Genomic DNA, 19,384 nt, shown 5'->3' on the forward strand with positions numbered 1-19,384 from the left:
CTGACAGGATATTTCCCATCACCCTCAGGCCCTGAAGTTTTCCGGCTTTTCTAGGTATGATACTACCACATGACCTTTATTCCCACAGTACAAACATAACCCCTGCTGTCTCCTCCGCGTCTTCTCACGCGAGGAGAGGCGGGTAGCCCCAATCTGCATAGGCTCCTCGGAAAATTCCTCAGAGTCTGAGGTTCCCTTGGGAAAGAAGGAAACCTCGGTCTCCCTTTCAAGCCTGCGCTCTCTCAGCCGTCTATCCACCCGAATGGATAACTGCATGAGCTGATCCAAGCTATCAGGCAAGGGATATTGTACCAGTTGGTCTTTTAACTGGTTAGAAAGACCTCTTCGGTACTGGTGTCTCAGGGCTGGGTCATTCCACTGGGTATCATGGGCCAACCTCCGAAACTCCGTACAATAAACCTCAACTGGCCTTCGACCTTGCTTAAGGATCGAAATCTGAGCCTCGGCTGAGGCCGTCTTGTCAGGGTCATCATACAACATGCCCAGTGCCGTAAAAAAAGCATCAACACTTTTAAGCGACGGACAGTCAGGCTGCAACCCATATGCCCAGACCTGTGGGTCTCCTTGTAGCAAGGAAATCACTATGCCCACCCGCTGAATCTCCGACCCAGAAGACTGAGGCCTAAGCTGGAAATATAGCTTGCAGCTCTCCTTGAAACAAAAGAACTGCGAGCGATCTCCAGAAAACGATCCGGGAGATTTACTTTCGGCTCCTTAACCCCTGAAGGTACTGCTGCTGCGGGAGCTCCGCCAGCGGCCTGCGAGGTGTGCATTTTAATGGACAAATCATTAAATTGTCGAGTCAGGACCTGCACCTGATCGACCACCTGTTGCAAAGTATTTTGAGGGGTATGCTCCATATTCCCACAAAATTTCAACAGGAGTATTGAGCTGCTGAATATGTTATGCACACCAGTGCCAGCAGGAATGTACTGGTGTCTGAAAGGAGAGGGATGCAAAACAAATGAACTCACAGACAGACTGGGGAATATGACATTACATACACAGAAGGTGATAGGGTAACAAAATAAACACAAAGTGAACAGAGAAGCCCAAAGGCTCTGAAACTGGGTGTCTCCCTAGTATTAGGAATGCTCAGATGGAAAGAAGCGAGATGTAGTGATTTAATACGTAGAGAACCCGAAATGCTGTTGCTAAGGGCAACAGCAAAAACCCTAAATGGTTACCAACGGGTGTGGCAGTAAACTCCTTGGTCAGAGATGGAATAATAGACACAAGGAGAGTCTCCACAATCCTAGTCCTCACTTGCAGTGCACTGGTTCAGCTTACTGCCACTAAACTGACACCTGAACACCTTACACAGTGAGAAAGGATTTTGGCAGGCAAGTCTGAGAATACAGCCGCAAACTTGCTAGGTTCACAGAGTAGTAAAAGAACCCCAGCAGGTTAAACGACTGACTCCAGTCTTACTGCTAGGTCTGGATTGGCAGAGTGTAATACCAAATCCCAAGGCCTATTTGCAGTAAGCAACAAACAAATACAAAGTTTACACAGTACTAGCTAGCTTTCAGGAACTGACTAACCAACAAAGATTCAGCAGCATCTGCCTAACCTGAGAAGAGGGTTTATATAGCAGGTGCTGTCCACGCCCCACTCAGACCTCACAGACTGTGAGCACAAAAACCAGCACCGGATCCCCTGCCGTGCATAGAGCCTGTAACCACTGCACAGCAATAGACCCGAACCGGAGTATCAGCTACGCTCAGGTTACTCCGCTAGCACTTGTCTCCCGGTTGCCATGACGACGTGGCAGCACAGAGCAGGAGACCCTAACACCGGGTTGGGATTGAAATGCTGGCATTCTGAATTCCGACAGGGAAAGGTAAGTGTAACACCCCCAAAGTAGATGACGGGTTAAAAGAAGGTGGCGTGTGGGGCTTACAAGGCCAGATTCGGGTGATCAGAGAGGCAGACCTGGTTGGAAAATTCCCTCAGACACAATGACGAAAACAACAAAATGTGGTACAACGCAATTTTATTTTAACAGCTTTTCAGAAAGAAAAACAAGACAATAACTTGAGTACTTATCTATTAAGAAAAACACACAATGCAATAGCATACCGATGCTTGCTTCTTATGACCTAACAGGATTTTCTTCTCTATGATGTGGCAGTCAAGCAATGGATAAGTAACACAGCCAGCGGAGTACCTGTAGTGCACCGGCTTCAAACTCAGTCCCGCAATGGTGCAGTGGTTTACAATATAATAACTTTAAACACTGGCATTACCCTGTGCATGGATGGCTGTAGCAGTCAAGCAGTAGGTAAGTAGCATAGTCATTTCCCTGTGCACAGATGGCTGTAGCTGTAGCAGTCAAGCAGTAGGTAAGTAGCACAGTCAGAATGGTATCTGTGGTGCACCGGCTTTGAACACAGTCCCGCAGTGGTACACAATATAGTAACTTTAAACACTGGCGTTTCCCTGTGCACGGATGGCTGTAGCTGTAGCAGTCAAGCAGTAGATAAGTAGCACAGTCAGGATGGTACCTGTGATGCACCGGTTTTGAACACTGTCCCGCAATGGTGCACTAATACCTTGACAACATACACTTAGGTCAAGCATCGGTTAGCATGGGTTATGCCACACATTGACATCAATTAACCATCGATCAGCATGAGTTATGCACTTTAGCAGGTATGCAACACATTGACATAAATTAAACATCAGTGAACCATTTATCAGCATGAGTTATGCCCATTAGTAGGAATGTTATACATTTGGCATTGATTAAACATCGATCAACCATCGACCAGCATGAGCTATGCACATTAGCAGAAATGCAATACATTGACATACATTAAACATCGGTTAACCATAAAATGTAGGACTAACTGGCATGCATTCACAGTACCTTGGTCGATATAAATGCACCATCGTTAGCAATAACATACCCTCCAACTGTACTTTTTTAGCAGGTACAGTACCTTTTTTTTTATTGTCTGTACCGATTTTTGGCTCTCCAAACTTCCATTGAAAGTATAGGAAAAGGGGCGTGGCCATGCCTCCTTTACCCGTGGTCACGCACCCTTTTCTGATTTGTACTGATTTTTATGTGTAAAATGGAACAGGAAAAAGTGAACCTTGATGGCGCAAAAGCTGCCCATACACTATAGGTGTCCAAGTAAACATCACCACAATTACAACAACAAACAGATACAAACAAATTGACATCTATTTATGTCCAGGGCGCTAGCAAAAAAAATCATACAATATGTTCCTTGATTAGATCCACAGGAGAGTCTATGGGTCATTCAGAATAATATGTCCAGCTGTTAGTCATATATTTTTATTTTGAACTATTGTGATCAAGCTATTATTGTGGTATAATAAATAGCTTTTTTACAAAAACCCACCAAAGCTAACAACTGGATTTTTTCGATTGAGTAATATAAGATTCACTGCAGAAGATTGTGTCAACACACAGAATCTGATTGGAAGTCAGCGAAAGATACCCTGATAGGAGTTCACATACAATATTTCGTGTGAGTTGGGGTACGCCTTTCATTTATGGTTCCAATCCTAAAGATACCTTTATAGGTGTTTTCTATCATATCCTGTGTGAGTTCAGGGTACGCCCACTCTAATCAAATGTTTTTTTTTAACCATATGTGTGCACTGGAATGAAAGAGTCTTAATGGAGGACATCCACCATTAAATGAAACCTTTATATATTTTCATACACCTTATACAGTGTGAGTGGGGTATGCAACCTTTATTCTAACAAGGAAGAACACCAGTGAACAAGAGTTTGATTTGTTTCAACTTCTGATAGACAATACCACACTATTTTCTTTTATTTTTTAAAATATTTTTTTCGGAGCACGATATTCGCCTGTAGACAACATCTGGATTTCTCCGATTGACTTACAGCTGGACATATTATTCTGATTGACCCATAGACTCTCCTGTGGATCTAACCAAGGAACGTACAGTATTATATTAATTTTTTTGCTAGCGCCCTGGACATAAATAGTCAATGGTCAATGGTCAATTTGTTTGTATCTGTTTATGTGTACAATGTTGGAGGGTATGCAATAAACATCGGCAAAACATTGATGGCATGGACTATCATTTGACTAGCTAGTATGCATTAAACACATTAATAATCACTCCTCGGCATTATACAGTTAAACCTATCCTCTTCCCGTTGGCTGGTAGGCATAACGTTTTCATACACAACTCACATTTATCTCAGTATTTGGCACATTTATTCCCCCTTTAACTGGCATGCAGGATTTGCCTATCTGTATTTGAAAACCGGCATCGCAGCTGAAGACATAGAGGGTCATTCCGAGTTGATCGCTAGCTGTCGTTGTTCGCAGCGCAGCGATCAGGCTAAAAATCGGCATTTCTGCGCATGCGTATGCACCGCAATGCGCAGGCGCGTCGTACAGGTACAATGAGCATCGTGGGTTTGCAGAGTCTAACGAACATTCCTGTCGCACGGCCGAACGCAGAAAGATTGACATGAAGTAGGCGTTTCTGGGTGTCAACTGACCGTTTTCAGGGAGTGCTTAGAAAAATGCAGGCATGGCAGAAAAAACTCAGGCGTGGCTGGGCGGGTGTGTGACGTCAAAAGCCTTCCCTCCGTCGTTAGAATCAACTCACACGAAGAGTAACTACAGGGCTGGTCTTGTTTTGCACAAAATGACTTTGCAGGCGCTCTGCTGCACAAGTGTTCGCACTTCTGCAAAGCAAAAAAATACACACCCCGGTGGGCGGCGACAATGCGTTTGCACGGCTGCTAAAAACTGCTAGCGAGCGATCAACTCGGAATGACCCCCATGGTTACTCTCATGTACAATACTTCGGCATAGCAGGCATTTCACATCTGCATTCCACATACCGGCATGGCGGCACCAAATACCATGGACAACCACAATAGTCACACTTCAGCATAGCAGATTAGCTGGCATTTCTCCTCTGCATTCACATATCAGAATCCACATTAGGGGAGCTCAGCCCCTGATCATACATCACACTGGGGTAAATTGAAGTTAGGGGTGCCTACCCCCTCCTTTTCGTTAACATGCCAGCAACAGCCAAGGGGAGCCCACCCCCTAGTAACCTATTAACACTGGGGAGAGATGGGGAAAAAGGGAGTGTTTGCAGAAAAAGGGCTATGGGAGAGGGTTTGGGGCACCAATATCTCACCCCCTGCTGCAGTTTCTCCTGGGACTCTGACACTCCAGCTCCCTTGTGAGTGCTTCTCCACAGCACCAGAGGCAGCAGCCATGTAGTACTTCTCCTCCCCAGGTGGTCTGATCCACCATCCAGCAGCAACCTCCTCCCAACAGGGAGGGGGAGGGAGAGAGCCCACCCCTGGCAGCACAGCAACCCTTCTCTTCCCCAGAGGGGAGAGAGAGCTCCTTCTTGCAGTCCGCTCTCCCTTTTGAAGGGCCCTGGCAGGACCTCCTTTCTGACCTGCCAATTTACAGGTCACTGGCTCCCTGGGTCCCAGCAACAACCTGCACCCAGGTCCCTCTGCCCTGCAACCCAGGGGACCCAATCAGCTGGGGGCCATACTTTCCCGGACTTTTTATGTTTCTGGGTAAGAGGTGACACACCAGAGAATTGGCGGCAAAATCCCTGTCAGACAAGCTGACAGAGTCACAAAGTTCAGGCAGGGCTTCTATTTTGTCCCTATAGGAATGTATAAGAGGGATGCTGCATATGGATTTTTGGGGAATGGGGGCAGTTTATAAAAAAAAATCTAAATACATTTTAGGGGGTCTGCATTCTACTGTTAAAGGGCATTACATAAGAATACTTGCCTCCCCCCAATGGCCCCCTAAATCTGACCCTCCTTTCTTGCATCCTAAACACAAACCCCTTCCCCCCTGCAGCCTAACCTTAACCCTCCCTAGTGGTGCCTAAAGCCAACACCCCCCCTTCACGCAGCCTAACCCTTACCCTTCCCAGAGGTACCTAAACACCCCCTCCCCGCAGCCTAACCCTCCCCAGTGGTGCCTAAACCTAACACCCCCCCATCCACGCAGCCTAACCCTTACTCTCCCCAGGGGTGCCTAAACCTAACCTACACACACCCTAATCTCCTTACCTCCTGTGTCTTACCTGTAAGAGTGGTCGGATGACACTCATTTGGGAAACCAGCGGTTGGGATACCAGCGCTGGGCTTGTGACCCTATTCAGGATGCCAGCATCAGCATTCTGAGTAATGTCGGGATTCTGGCATCAGTATTTTGACTGCCGGGATCCCGACCGTCTGGTTTCTGACTGAATCCTGCCTTTGGTTTTTATGTACCAAATCCCAGCTTGATCCTGACAACCACTATTATACTTGGCTCTATTACGGTGTTGCAGACCATAGATGCTAGTAAGATTTCAGTGGGTGCATCCTTCTTTTCCTAAATTTGCTCATCCACTGAAGCAGTATATTAACTTGACAAAGTTATTCTCCCTCCGTTGGCTCGCATGGCAAGATCAGCCAAGAAAACTACACCCAATGGTGGCCCTACCTTAGGTTGTGTGAAACCATATCAAGAGACTTATCTCTGTAGCCCCAATTTGCTCTCCCATAATCCCAATTTTTTTTTTTTTTTGGCCTGTTAACCTGAAAAAGAACATTGGAAAATTGAATCCTGACCTGCAAGCAGCATTAGATTTCAAAATTATTGAACAGATTCACATAGATTTCCACAATTTTCTGACCTTGCGTGGTTAATTTGCAAGGCCATATGTCTGCAGCCAAGAATACTTGAACTGATCAACAACAGCTTGGTGAACAATTCATATATATAGTGCACAGTATGCTGTGTCAATTCTTCTTCTTGGATAAGTGTTGGAATTAATCACCATTTAAATGTTGCATACACCCCGTGGACAATATTCCACTGTTATTCATTATTAAATGCTTCCAGCAAAGTTGCGCATAACAAGTCCTTGAAGAAGATGTCAATAGTTATTAACAGCTCTTAGGAAATGATTAAAATAAGGGTATCATTTTTTATTCTTCATACATTGTTCTTACCTGTCCGTTGTGATAATGAGCATAGGACATTTACTGCACATTGAGGCTCATTCAGGTGCTGCCGCAAAGCGGCTATTGTGCGCACATTGTTCAATGTTTTCTTACTGCGCATGCATCTGAGCTGCAGCGCACATGCGCAGCGGTTGAAATGCTATAGCGATCACACCAAGGAATTAGTCGCAAAGTGAGTGACAGGAAGACAACATTTGTCAGTGATAACGGGGAGAGGTTGGCCAAACGCAGGCGTCCTAATGGCGTTTCAGACGGCATTTTCTGGGCATGCATAAATTAGCAGTTGCGATCTTACTTGCTACTGGAGATCCTTCTGCATCCCAGGAGAGCAGCTCAGCCTGCGCACCTTCGGAGGCACTAGACTCTGCGACATGATCCGATTTGCGACGATGGTACCGAAGTATCAGCAATTATAGGCTGTTGGACGGAAATAATGCAACTGCAGTGGGCATCTCTAGGCTTAGGTTAGCTTCTGCCCATATTAGCATATAATCGTAATTACGTATGGCAAAATAAAGCAATGGCAGTATCAAGTATAACCGCACCTGAATGAGTCTCATTATGTCCTTTAATGGTGTATACATGAATCTTTGTCTGAGGTCTACCTAAGATAGGTAGGTTGTGTTTAAATTTCTATTGGCTGAATATAGCAATAGTCTAGATTGTTTCATAATTCACTTTATACTTTAGAAAAAAAATAAGTCTGGAACTATCACTGAAGCATATTGTTGCCTTTTGTTTTGCTGTTAATATCTGACAAGTGTTTTTGTGACATGCTGAAGGTTTTCTATATGCATAGTGTCTTGCAATTAAAGCATAGTCCACAAAAATAAAAATAAATACAGTAAATTAAAGACTGACCACTTCCTCAGACTGATAGGAAGTGGCCAGTAGATTATAAAACGCGTACAGTAGCTTCATGCTTCATAGCAGAGGAGAGGTCAAATCCAATGAGGTGCCTACATTCCCTGCTTTTTTCACTTTTAAATATATGGATAATTATGACTTTTTAGTTATAGTATTTTATTTGGATTTTAATTCTATTTTTGAATTTAGTTACAAATTACAATTCCTATTTAAATTCTGAAAATGGGCCAAAAACCATTATTTGCTAAATAAAATATTCTATATATTTTTTTCTCATTTTATAAATGTCTCTTTTATCTCAAAGAAATGTTCAGTACAATGTGGTACTGGGGTATGGTCGACACACATTAGGTAGACACCTGAAATAGGTTGGTATGGACAAGGTCTACATGAACAAGGTCGACATGGAAAAAGGTCGACATGAGTTTTTTAAGTTTTTTGGGTAATGTGACCGGGAAACTCAATTAGTGCACCGTGTCCCCTCGCATACTATTCCCAATCGTAGTCCACGTGGATCGTAAAGTATGAAAAAGCAAAAAAAATAAAAAAGTGAAAAAGTCATGTTGACCTTTTTCCATGTTGACCTTGTTCATGTCGACCTTTTGTCCATGTCGACCTATTTCAGATGTCGACCTAATGTGTGTCGACCAATTGGTGTCGACCTAGGTGCTGTCGACCTTATTGGTGTCGACCTGGAGTCCGGATACCGTGGTACTGTAGGTATGTGAAGACCTTTAGAAAGAAAGATGCACAATGGTACCCCTTTTCTAATCCTGTCTGTTGTTCATTTCTACCTTCTTCAAGGACCATTTCTGAGCAACACTGCTGTAAGTGTAGGGTAAGTACAGTAGGGTACTGGGACATGAAGGCAGCACCGTCTTAATAGCATTGTAGGCCCTGGGGAAAAGCAATGCACTGGTGCCCCTACCCACCCATTCACTGAACCAATTAGAAAAATCACATGGGACAATCAACAGCTGCCCCAAGGGGAGGGAATGCTCAGGCTTCCTGGCCTGAGAACTATGTGCTAATTCAGACCTGATTGCAAAAGCAAAATCTTTCTGTAATGGGCAAAACCATGTGCACTGCAGGTGTGGCAGATGTAACACTTGCAGAGAGAGTTAGATTTGGGTGGGTTATTTTGTTTCTGTGCAGGGTAATACTGGCCTCTTTATTTTTACACTGTAATTTAGATTTCAGTTTGAACATACCCCACCCAAATCTAACACTATCTACACATGTGATATCTGCCCCACCTGCACTGCACATGGTTTTGACCATTAGATAAAAATTTAGCTTCTGTAATCAGTTCTGAATTAAGCCCTATATGTGGAGATAGCCACCAGCCCAGCGGAATATGCTGACCTTCGGTGAGGTGACTGTCGCCCAACACTGGAATAGACTTCAGTGATAATGCGCAAAGAAACACGCAATGACCTGCGTAGCTGCCGTCCAACCTCCTTTATGCATTATAAAAGAATAGCAGAGAATCTGTGCGTCAGACAGAGGAAGTCTTGTACAAGAAAAGCAGCAGAGGTTGGCTACAAATAGAATATTTCGGTTTTGGGAAATCGTCAACTGAGGAGAAACTGTAAACTTGTAAAAATAATTTCCTGGTTTAGGTGGCAGGCCTGAAATAAGTTTTGGCAGGAACATAGAAACCTTACGGAGAACCACTTTGTCATCCTGGAAAACGATAAAGGCGTCTGGAAGACAAAACTCGGAACTCGGAAACTCGCCGAGTTGAGACAATAGTTATAAGGAAAACCAGCATCTAAGTAACGAATTGAAGATCGTCTGAATGTAAGACCAGAAATAGAGTCTGTGTGAGAGCCGACAGGACCAAATGAACATTTTACGGTGCCACTGGCAGACAAAATGGTGAGTGAATAACTACCATACCCTGTAAAAAGGTTCAGACTTTTGGAAGAAAAGCCAAATGTTGCTGAAATTAAATTGACAGGACCGGAATCTGTACTCTGGTACTGTAAACGGCTTCCAAAACGACCAAGAAACTGGAGATATGAACTCTTCCGTACACCCCACAAGATATGGAGTTTCCAAACTCTGAAATAATAGTGAATAGTGGCTCCCATTCCCCTACAGAATCCTCTTCAAACTCCTCAGCCTCACATACAAGGACATCTCTAATTCCACTGCTCCCTACATCTCCAACCTCCTCTTCCTTCATACTCCCTCTCGCCAATGACCGTCGCCTCTCCTCTACCCTGGTCACTGCTTCCCATGCTCGAGTTCAAGATTTTGCCCCTTCAGTGGAACGCGCTCCGCCGCTCCATTAGACTCTCCCCGACCTTGCAAGGTTCAAGCGGGCACTGAAAACCCAACTATTCATCAAAGCGTACCCTTCCGATGCATAACCTAGTTCTGAAGCTGCTCCTCCATCCCCCTGCCTCATGCCTTGACCATCTGTGCTTTGCTTACACTCTGCCGTCAGGCTACCTCCCGCCTGCTTGCACCTCATGTCATCTGTCTGTTGCCCCTTCCTACTAGATTGTTAGCTCCTTAGAGCAGGTCCCTCTTTCCTTTTGTTGTCAAAACCCTCTTCTCGACACATTTCACTTGCAGCTCTCTCCTACGCAGCGACCATCTTTACCCGCTTTTTCTCCTGCTGGTAAAGGCTCATCTCTATCTATGGCCACCAGCTCCTAGTAGTTCTCTGGTCACTCACTACTTACAGCTTTATTATTATTTATTAGCTTTATTATGTTTTGAGATTTGTGGTGCTCTTTGTTACTTGTACTGTATGGGGCTAATTCAGTAAGGATCGTAAAAAGTACAAATTTGCAAAAACTGTGACCAATCGCAAAATTGTGAAAGCACGCCCAAACGGAAAATCTACAACACTAATTTAATGTTACAAAAAAAGGTGGACTTGTCAAATTTGCAAATTTAGCAATGAGATTTAAAAATCTGCTTTTTTTGCGAAAAAACTTACACTTACTCGCATTTTTTGCGTAAAGGTTTCTGATGTCACAATTTAACATCAGCCACACATAACATTGAGCCAACCATGCCTACTGACAGGATGCATCAAACAACAAGACAAGCTACTTTCGCTGGTGAATCCACAAACACAGGCGGAAAAAGGAAGAAAAAAAAAATTTTTTATGTTGAAAGTTTACATACATGACATATTAATGTTTCATTGTTATTATTAACATTCCTTATGTTGTTTAATGTGAAAATATATTTTAAAAAAAGTGGTGCATAATTAAAATGTCCACAAAATCACAATTATTGTGGTGATGTTACTGAACATATGTTTCTTTGTCAAGGGGGAAAAAAAAACCAAAACCTTACACTAGTATGTGGGTATGATTTCTGAAGATAGTTTGTTGTTTAAAATCATAAAAAACTCAGCTTTTAAACAAAAAGCCATTAACCAATCCCCCCAAAAAATTGCTTGTAAATATTATTGTACATTTTTGTAGGAAAACAAGTGTGTTCTTGACAAACCTGCATTGTTATTAAATTAAAGAATTATTAGATTATGACTAACATATATTTTAGAGTAATACTTGTGTTAAATAGTTTAAAGCTCCCTTACATGTTGTTAAGTTTCAATGGAGCTGAATAAACTGAATTATGGTCTGCAGTGTGATCTGCTTCAGCTGGGTGTAATGAAGCAATGATTGCAGTATACATATAACATTCTACAACTGTGCAGATTTTAAGGTAGACCTGTAGTTACTCAGAAAGTGCACACCATAGATTTGCGTTCATTTGCAAAAAAATGCGTATGCCCTCCCTATCTAAAATCTGCATATGCCCACAACACGCCCCTGCTCGTAGTTTTTGTGAGTCCAGCCCTTTAGTATGCCCCCTACACACCTAGTTTTTGTAGTGTATATGCAGTTTTTCCTATATTTGTTATTTATTTACTGTAATGTTAAGTTTTGTCTCCCTGTACTGGCCTTGCTGTGGTCTGTCCAGGATTTGTGATGCACAGGCATGGTGGGTGAGTGGGGGTTGGGTGCAGAGGCGGAACTACCGCCAGTGCAACCAGTGCGTTGCACTCGGGCCTGCCTCTGTCCAGGGGCCCAAAGCATGTAATGAGTCAAACTGACTCATTGCATGCCGCTGTGTGCTGCGGGCAACCGCTGCCCGCAGCACACAGCCGCCCAGAGAGGAGAGGAGCGCAGTGCAGCGGCCACGGGGGAGAAGGAGGAGGAGGGAGGTGGAGGAGGAAGCCGCAGCAGCGCTTTACTACTGGTTGAGGCGCTGCTGCTGCTGTCCCTCTGCTTCACTATAGGCTGTCTTCCGAGAACAGCCTATAGTGAAGCAGAGGGGCAGCAGCAGCAGCGCCTCCACCAATAACACAGCGCTGCTGCGGCTCCCTCCTCCACCTCCCTCCTCCTCCTTCTCTCCTGCCTGGGAATCGTGATTGACCAGAAGCTGCACCGAGGAGCCTGAGCCAGCGGAGAGGGTAAGTATAATTCTTCTTTCTTTCGCCGTAAGATGTAAAAAGGGGGAATCTGCCTGCCGCAATGTGTAAAAATGGGGAATCTGCTTGCCGCAATGTGTAAAAAGGGGGAATCTGCCTGCCACAATGTGTAAAAAGGGGGAATCTGCCTGACGTAATGTGTAAAAAGGGGGAATCTGCCTGCCGCAATGTGTAAAAAGGGGGAATCTGCCTGCCGTAATGTGTAAAAAGGGGGAATCTGTCTGCCGTGATGTGTAACAAGGGCACGCTGTCTGCCGTAATGTGTAAAAAGGGGACGCTGTCTGCCGTTATGTGTAACAAGGGCACGCTGTCTGCCGTTATGTGTAAAAAGTGTACACTGTCTGCCGCTATGTTTAACAAGGGCACGCTGTCTGCCGTTATGTGTAAAAAGTGTACGCTGTCTGCCGCTATGTGTAACAAGGGCACGCTGTCTGCCGTTATGTGTAAAAAGGGCACGCTGTCTGCCGTTATGTGTAAAAAGGGCACGCTGTCTGCCGTTATGTGTAAAAAGTGTACGCTGTCTGCCGCTATGTGTAACAAGGGCACGCTGTCTGCCGCTATGTGTAAAAAGGACATGCTGTCTGCCGTTATGTGTAAAAAGGGGGACGCTGTCTGCTGTAATGTGTAAAAAGGGGACGCTGTCTGCCGTAATGTGTAAAAAAGAGGAATCTGTCTGCCGTAAGGTGTAAAGGGTCTCTACCTGGTGTAGTGGTGCTACTGTGCGGCGTAATTTGAATAATGGAGACTACTGTGCACCGTTTTATGAATTGGTATTATTTTGTGACCACACCCCTTCCCCACGAAGCCACGCCACTATGTATTTTTGCGCGTGCCTACGGTGCGCACTGCCCCTGTTTTGCATGCAGGGGTGGGGCTCCGATGCCGTTTCTTGCACACAGTGCTAAAATGTCTAGTTACGGCACTGTTGCTAGGTATCCATTTTTCCGGCCCTGAGCAGGTCCCCCTCACCAGATCCTCTCCAGGGGTGAAGGGGTGGACTTGGATGGGATGGGATGGGGGGGGGGGGGGCAAAGCATTTTGTCGCACCTGGGCCCACCGCTCGCTATTTCCGCCACTGGTTGGGCGGTCTGTGTCTGTGCGTGTGTCAGGGGTGCGCTCAGGGTTATAGTAGCGGGGGCTCCCACAACTTTGTTGCCCCAGGGCCTCCAACGCCCTTAATCCTTCCCTGAAGAAAGATGCTTCTTTCACCCCTTACTCTAATACTTAAGGTTCCCACTAATACTAACACCCCTTACTCTAATACTTAAGGTGCCCACACTATGACGATATCGCGCCTATCTGGAACGATATCGTCGCATTGGATCCATCATATCGCGAGTAAGTGGACCACATCGCTTGCGATGAGGTGCTTTAACATTAGATCGCATGCGATCTATCCTTACCACATAGTAAACTGTAGGTGCCATGAAATCGGGAGTCCAGGAGCTGGCAGGGAGTTGAAGGGGTATCGCATGCAATACCTCATTCTAGTGTATGGGCTCCTATAGAGAAGACAGGGGTCTATTTACTAAGCCTTGGATGGAGATAAAGTCATTGGAGATATAGGGGGTCATTCCGAGTTGTTCGCTCACAAGCTGCTTTTAGCAGCTTTGCACACGCTAAGCCGCCGCCTACTGGGAGTGAATCTTAGCTTCTCAAAATTGCGAACGAAAGATTAGCAAAATTGCGAATACACACTTCTTAGCAGTTTCTGAGTAGCTCCAGACTTACTCTTCCAGTGCGATCAGTTCAGTGCTTGTCGTTCCTGGTTTGACGTCACAAACACACCCAGCGTTCGCCCAGACACTCCTCCGTTTCTCCAGCCACTCCCGCGTTTTTCCCAGAAACGGTAGCGTTTTTTCGCACACACCCATAAAACGGCCTGTTTCCGCCCAGAAACACCCACTTCCTGTCAATCACATTACGATCACCAGAACGAAGAAAAAACCTCGTAATGCCGTGAGTAAAATTCCTAACTGCATAGCAAATTTACTTGGCGCAGTCGCACTGCGGACATTGCGCATGCGCATTAGCGACTAATCGCTCCGTTGCGACAAAAAAATAACGAGCGAACAACTCGGAATGACCCCCATAGGGGGTAATTCTGAGTTGATCGCAGCAGGAATTTTGTTAGCAGTTGGGCAAAACCATGTGCACTGCAGGGGGGGCAGATATAACATGTGCAGAGATAGTTAGATTTGGGTGGGTTATTTTGTTTCTGTGCAGGGTAAATACTGGCTGCTTTATTTTTATACTGCAATTTAGATTGCAGATTGAACACACCACACCCATATCTAACTCTCTCTGCACATGTTATATCTGCCTCCCCTGCAGTGCACATGGTTTTGCCCAACTGCTAACAAAATTCCTGCTGCGATCAACTTGGACTTACCCCCAAAGTACCAGCCAATCGGTTCCTAACTGCTATGCCACAGGATGTATTTGAAAAATGACATTTAGGAGCTGATTGGCTGGTACTTTATCTCCAGCGACTTTATCGTCATCCAAGACTTAGTAAATAGACCCCACAGTTTGTTACTGTAACAAGATTGTTGCCAAGTCCAACTGCACACAACTTGGAGACGGCATAAGGAAGTGATAAACCAGTGATATGTGCAAGGTGATAAAGGCACCAGCCAATCAGCTCCAGTATGTAAATTAACAGTTAATATCTGATTGGCTGGTGCCTTTATCACCTTGCACATATCACTGGTTTATCACTTCCTTATGATGTCTCCAGGTTAATACATCTGCCCCATTGGGTGACCTCACTGTGTGTAGTGCATAGAGACATCTAACACAGACAAAACCTTATGGGGGTCATTCCGACCTGATCGTAGCTGTGCTAAATTTAGCACAGCTACGATCATCTTTCCTGACATGCGGGGGGACGCCCAGCACAGGGCTAGTCCGCCCCGCATGTCAGGTCGCCCCCCCTTCCCCCGCACAAGTACAAAAGCATTGCCGCTTTTGTACTTGTAGAGTAACTCCCAGCCAGCGCAGCTCCTGCGGCTGGCCGGGGGCTACTTGTTGCTGCCTGGCTCGCAGCGGCTGCGTGTGACGTCACATAGCCACTGCGGCCTGCCCCCCGCACGGTCCGGCCACGCCTGCGTTTGCTGGACAATGCCCACAAAACGGCGGCCAAATGCTGCCGTGCCGCCCCGTCCCACCCAGCGACCTTGGCAGAGGCAATCGCTAGGCAACGACAGCCATTGGCTGTCAGCCATGTGCCAGAGCACTGCGGAAATGGCGCATGCGTAGTTCTGACCTGAACGCTGCACTGCGAAGAACTGAAGAATGACCCCCAATATACCTTTTTCTGCCTGTTTTTGACCTTCAGCTGCAATCATGTATGTTTAGAAACGTGGCACCAGTGTCGCTACAAGCTGCGGCCAGGCTGAAAGACCAGTAGACCATAGATTCACTCAGGGAGTCAATGTTCCTTGTTTCTTCCTTGCTGCATATGTGTACGCAGTTGCTGATGACTTTCCTATAATTCTAGTGAATGTCTACACTCATTTCTGGGCGGCTGCTTCACCTGCGATGATTAGCAAGTCTGTAGGCTTAAATATCGTAGCTGCATAGGCATGTAAGCACAAATCTGAATTAGGCCCTAAGTAAAGAAAATACATTTAATTAAAGATGGTGACACAAACTGCAGTAGAGCTAATCACATACAGTACCTCCCAACTGTCCCGACTTTGGCAGGACAGTCGCCTTTTTTTAGGGACTGTTCTTCTGTCCCACCACGGGAGAAGGGGCAGGAGGCATGACCAGCAGCTCACAGAGCGCTGGGCATACCCCCACAGTGATGAAAACAGAGGCGTGGCTCGTACTTTTCCGCGAGGCTACATCCCCTAGCTATGAGGCCACACTCCCTAATTTTGGATGTGCCCATATGTCCCTTTTCAAGGAGCCTTCAAAGTTGGGAGGTGTACAGTTGACACATCGGACAAGCCATGTTGCAATGCAAGAGGTGCAAACTCATGTATAATTTAGCATGCAGCATAAATACTATCTGCTTTTGTATGTAGCCCACAAATGCTGAACAGCTTTATTTTTACACTGCTATTTAGATATCAGTTTGGAGATGCTATTCCCAAATATAAATCTCTCTGCACATTATAAATCTGCCCCACCTGGTTTGCCCAGGTGCACAGTTACATGCTCTATTTTTGCTTTCCTTCTACATCAGAATCAGTTCCAGCGTGCACGATGGGGTCTATCCAGAACTGGACAAAGCCGCGCATTTGCTTGCATGACGCTCCACCGGGATGTGGCGATTGACAGCAGCGGCCATTGGTGGGACGTCGACCTGACATTTGGTGGGAGTGGCGGGCCAAACAGGGACAGTGTTTTTGGGGTGTGACATCACGCAGCTGCTCAGAGGAAAAAAATGGCGCCAGACCGCCTACCAGCACAGCCAGGGGTCAACCTCTAATTAATGTGTTCTCAATTAAATTACGAACGCATCACAGGGTTGCGCCCTACAAACTCTGGGCGGCCCCCAGCATGTGAGTAGATGGACTCAGATCTTGCTGCGGGAAGCAAGATCTGCGTCCATCTCTGAATAACTCCCTATGTGCCTAATTCAGATGTGGTTGTTCTAGTGATTATTATTGCTATCTTTTGCCGTTGCAATTATATAGTAATATGGGCACAAGCTAACTTGTGCAAAGGGACTCCACTGCTGTCACATCATTTCTATCCGACAGCGTACAACTATGGAACAACAGCATTCCATAAGCTTGATGATGCAATTTGCATTGTATTACATCATTGTTGCACCACATCTCACTGCACAATGCTGCAAATAGTGGACCTAGGGCCTAATTCAGATCTGGGCCGTCATTCAGACCTGATCGCATGCTGCTGTTTTTCGCAGCGGTGCAATCAGGTTGAAGTGCACCTGCGCATGGGTTGCATTGCTCAGGTGCATCGCTCCCTGGCAACGGCCGTCGCCCGGGAGTGCTGGCTATAACGAAGAAAGCGATCGCACCGGCGATCGCAAGAAGATTGACAGGAAGAGGCCATTCGTGGGCGTCAACTGACCATTTTCAGGGAGTGTCCATGCGAACGCAATCGTGCCCGGCCGTTTCCAGGGAGGGATCCTGACGTCAGCTCCGTCCTGGTTCATCGCAGCGGGTAAGTCCTGAGCTGTGCAGAGACTGCACAAGCATTGGCAGCCCTGCACAGCAAATCCCCCCTCCCCTGTAGGCAGCGACTACTACTTGCGAGCGATCAGGTCGGAATGACCCCCCTGATCACAGCAGCAAATTAGTTAGTTAATGGGCAAAACCATTTGCACTGCAGGGGGCAGATGTAACATGTGCAGAGAGAGTTAGATTTGGGTGGGGTGTGTTCAAACTGAAATCTAAATTGCAGTGTACAAAATAAAGCAGCCAGTATTTACCCTGCACAGAAACAATATAACCCACCCGAATCTAACTCTCTCTGCACATGTTATATCTGCCCCCCCCCCCCCCCCGCCTGCAGTGCACATGGTTTTGTCCATTAGCTAACAAAGTTGCTGCTACGATCAGATCTGAATTACCCCCCTAATTCAGACCTGATCGCAGCAGCAAAATCTTTCTCTAATGGGCAAAACCATGTGCAATGCAGGTGGGGCAGATAAAACATGAGAGAGTTAGCATTGTGTGGGCTATTTTGTTTCTGGTTAGTTTGAACACACCCCACCCAAATCTAACTCTCTCTGCACATGTTATATCTTCCCCACCTGCACTGCACATTGATGCTGTGCGTTTGCGCACAGCGGGCGATCAGGTAGTAACTGCGCATGCATATGCACCGCAATGCGCACGACTGTCAGACAACAAAAAAAGGGCGTTGCCGGTTAGCGACGGGATGGTGCGAAAAATCCGATCGCGCGAGCATTCGCAAAGTGATTGACAGGAGGAAGACGATTGTGGGTGGTAACTGACCGTTTATTGGGAGTGTCAGGAAAAACGCAGACGTGTTCAAGTGTTTTCAGGGAAGGTGTCTGACGTCAACACTGGCCCCTATGAGCCGCTTCTCATCGCACTGTAGGAGTAAGTCCTGGGCTGCGCAGAGACTGCACAAAGAAGATTTTTGCAGCTCTGCATAAACACGGGATCACACACTTGCACGGCGAATTTACACTCCCTCTGGAGGCAGCAACTATCCGAACGCAGAACATCAAAGTTAGCAGCCTAGCGATCAGGTCTGAATCACCCCCATGATTTTGCCCATCAGAGAATAATTTTGCTGCTGCGATCAGGTCTGAATTAGGCCTAGTGGCTGGTAGAGCAGGTCCACAGAAGGTGTGGTGTAGTTATGATGCTTGCTTGAGTATCCTTTGTGGAGGGGCGGTACCCTTGAGGACTCCTCAGACCTTGACAAAAGGTAGCCATCAACTTTAATAATTAAAAAAATAGTTCATATGAGCTTTTATGCAACAAGATGTAGTGTACACAACATGATGTGTACCTGTACAAGTACATTGTGTTGTTTGAAAAAAAAGCTTATATGAGCTATTTGAATAATTAAAACTGTGGCCATGTAGCATTGTCCTTGCCTAATATTAAGCAGGGAGCAAGACCAAGATTACGCTGTCAACACTCCCTCCTCACCTCCCACCTTTGCCTTCACCCCCGGCCTCTCCTGTGCGGACCAGGACAGCGAGTATGGTGAATATACACCTGAAAAGGCACCTGGTGGAATAAGTGAAGAGTTAAAATTCCAGACTACTAGCATTTTAGGACTACCTTATTTATTCATCTACAAGTTTCTGTTTCTTTCCTAAATTTCTGTCTAAGCTTTATTCATGCCTTACTTTCACATCGTCACTGATCACCTCTGTGACTTCTCAAATAAATGTTACAGTACATGGTACATGTTTCAGCCTACAATTCACTGCCCATAAAATTCAGATGTAAGAGATTGCATGTAGTAGTGTCATTTTAATCAGGATACTTTCACCTTTATGATTACATATTTAGGTCTATCTATCATTAATCGCATATTCA

At 45.7% G+C, this 19,384-nt stretch overlaps 1 long non-coding RNA gene across 1 annotated transcript in view; it reads right to left on the reverse strand.

The window, feature by feature from the left end:
* Positions 1-15,802: 15,802 nt before the first annotated feature.
* LOC135057697 (uncharacterized) overlaps positions 15,803-19,384 on the reverse strand; it is a 43,651-nt gene continuing 40,069 nt past the window's right edge. Inside the window, exon 3 of the long non-coding RNA XR_010244308.1 lies at positions 15,803-15,990. This is a non-coding gene — a long non-coding RNA (uncharacterized LOC135057697). The remainder of the gene's footprint in view (positions 15,991-19,384) is intronic.

This window comes from Pseudophryne corroboree, chromosome 3 (genome assembly GCF_028390025.1).
Source record: "Pseudophryne corroboree isolate aPseCor3 chromosome 3, aPseCor3.hap2, whole genome shotgun sequence".
In the NCBI taxonomy this organism is placed as follows: Eukaryota; Metazoa; Chordata; class Amphibia; order Anura; family Myobatrachidae; genus Pseudophryne; species Pseudophryne corroboree.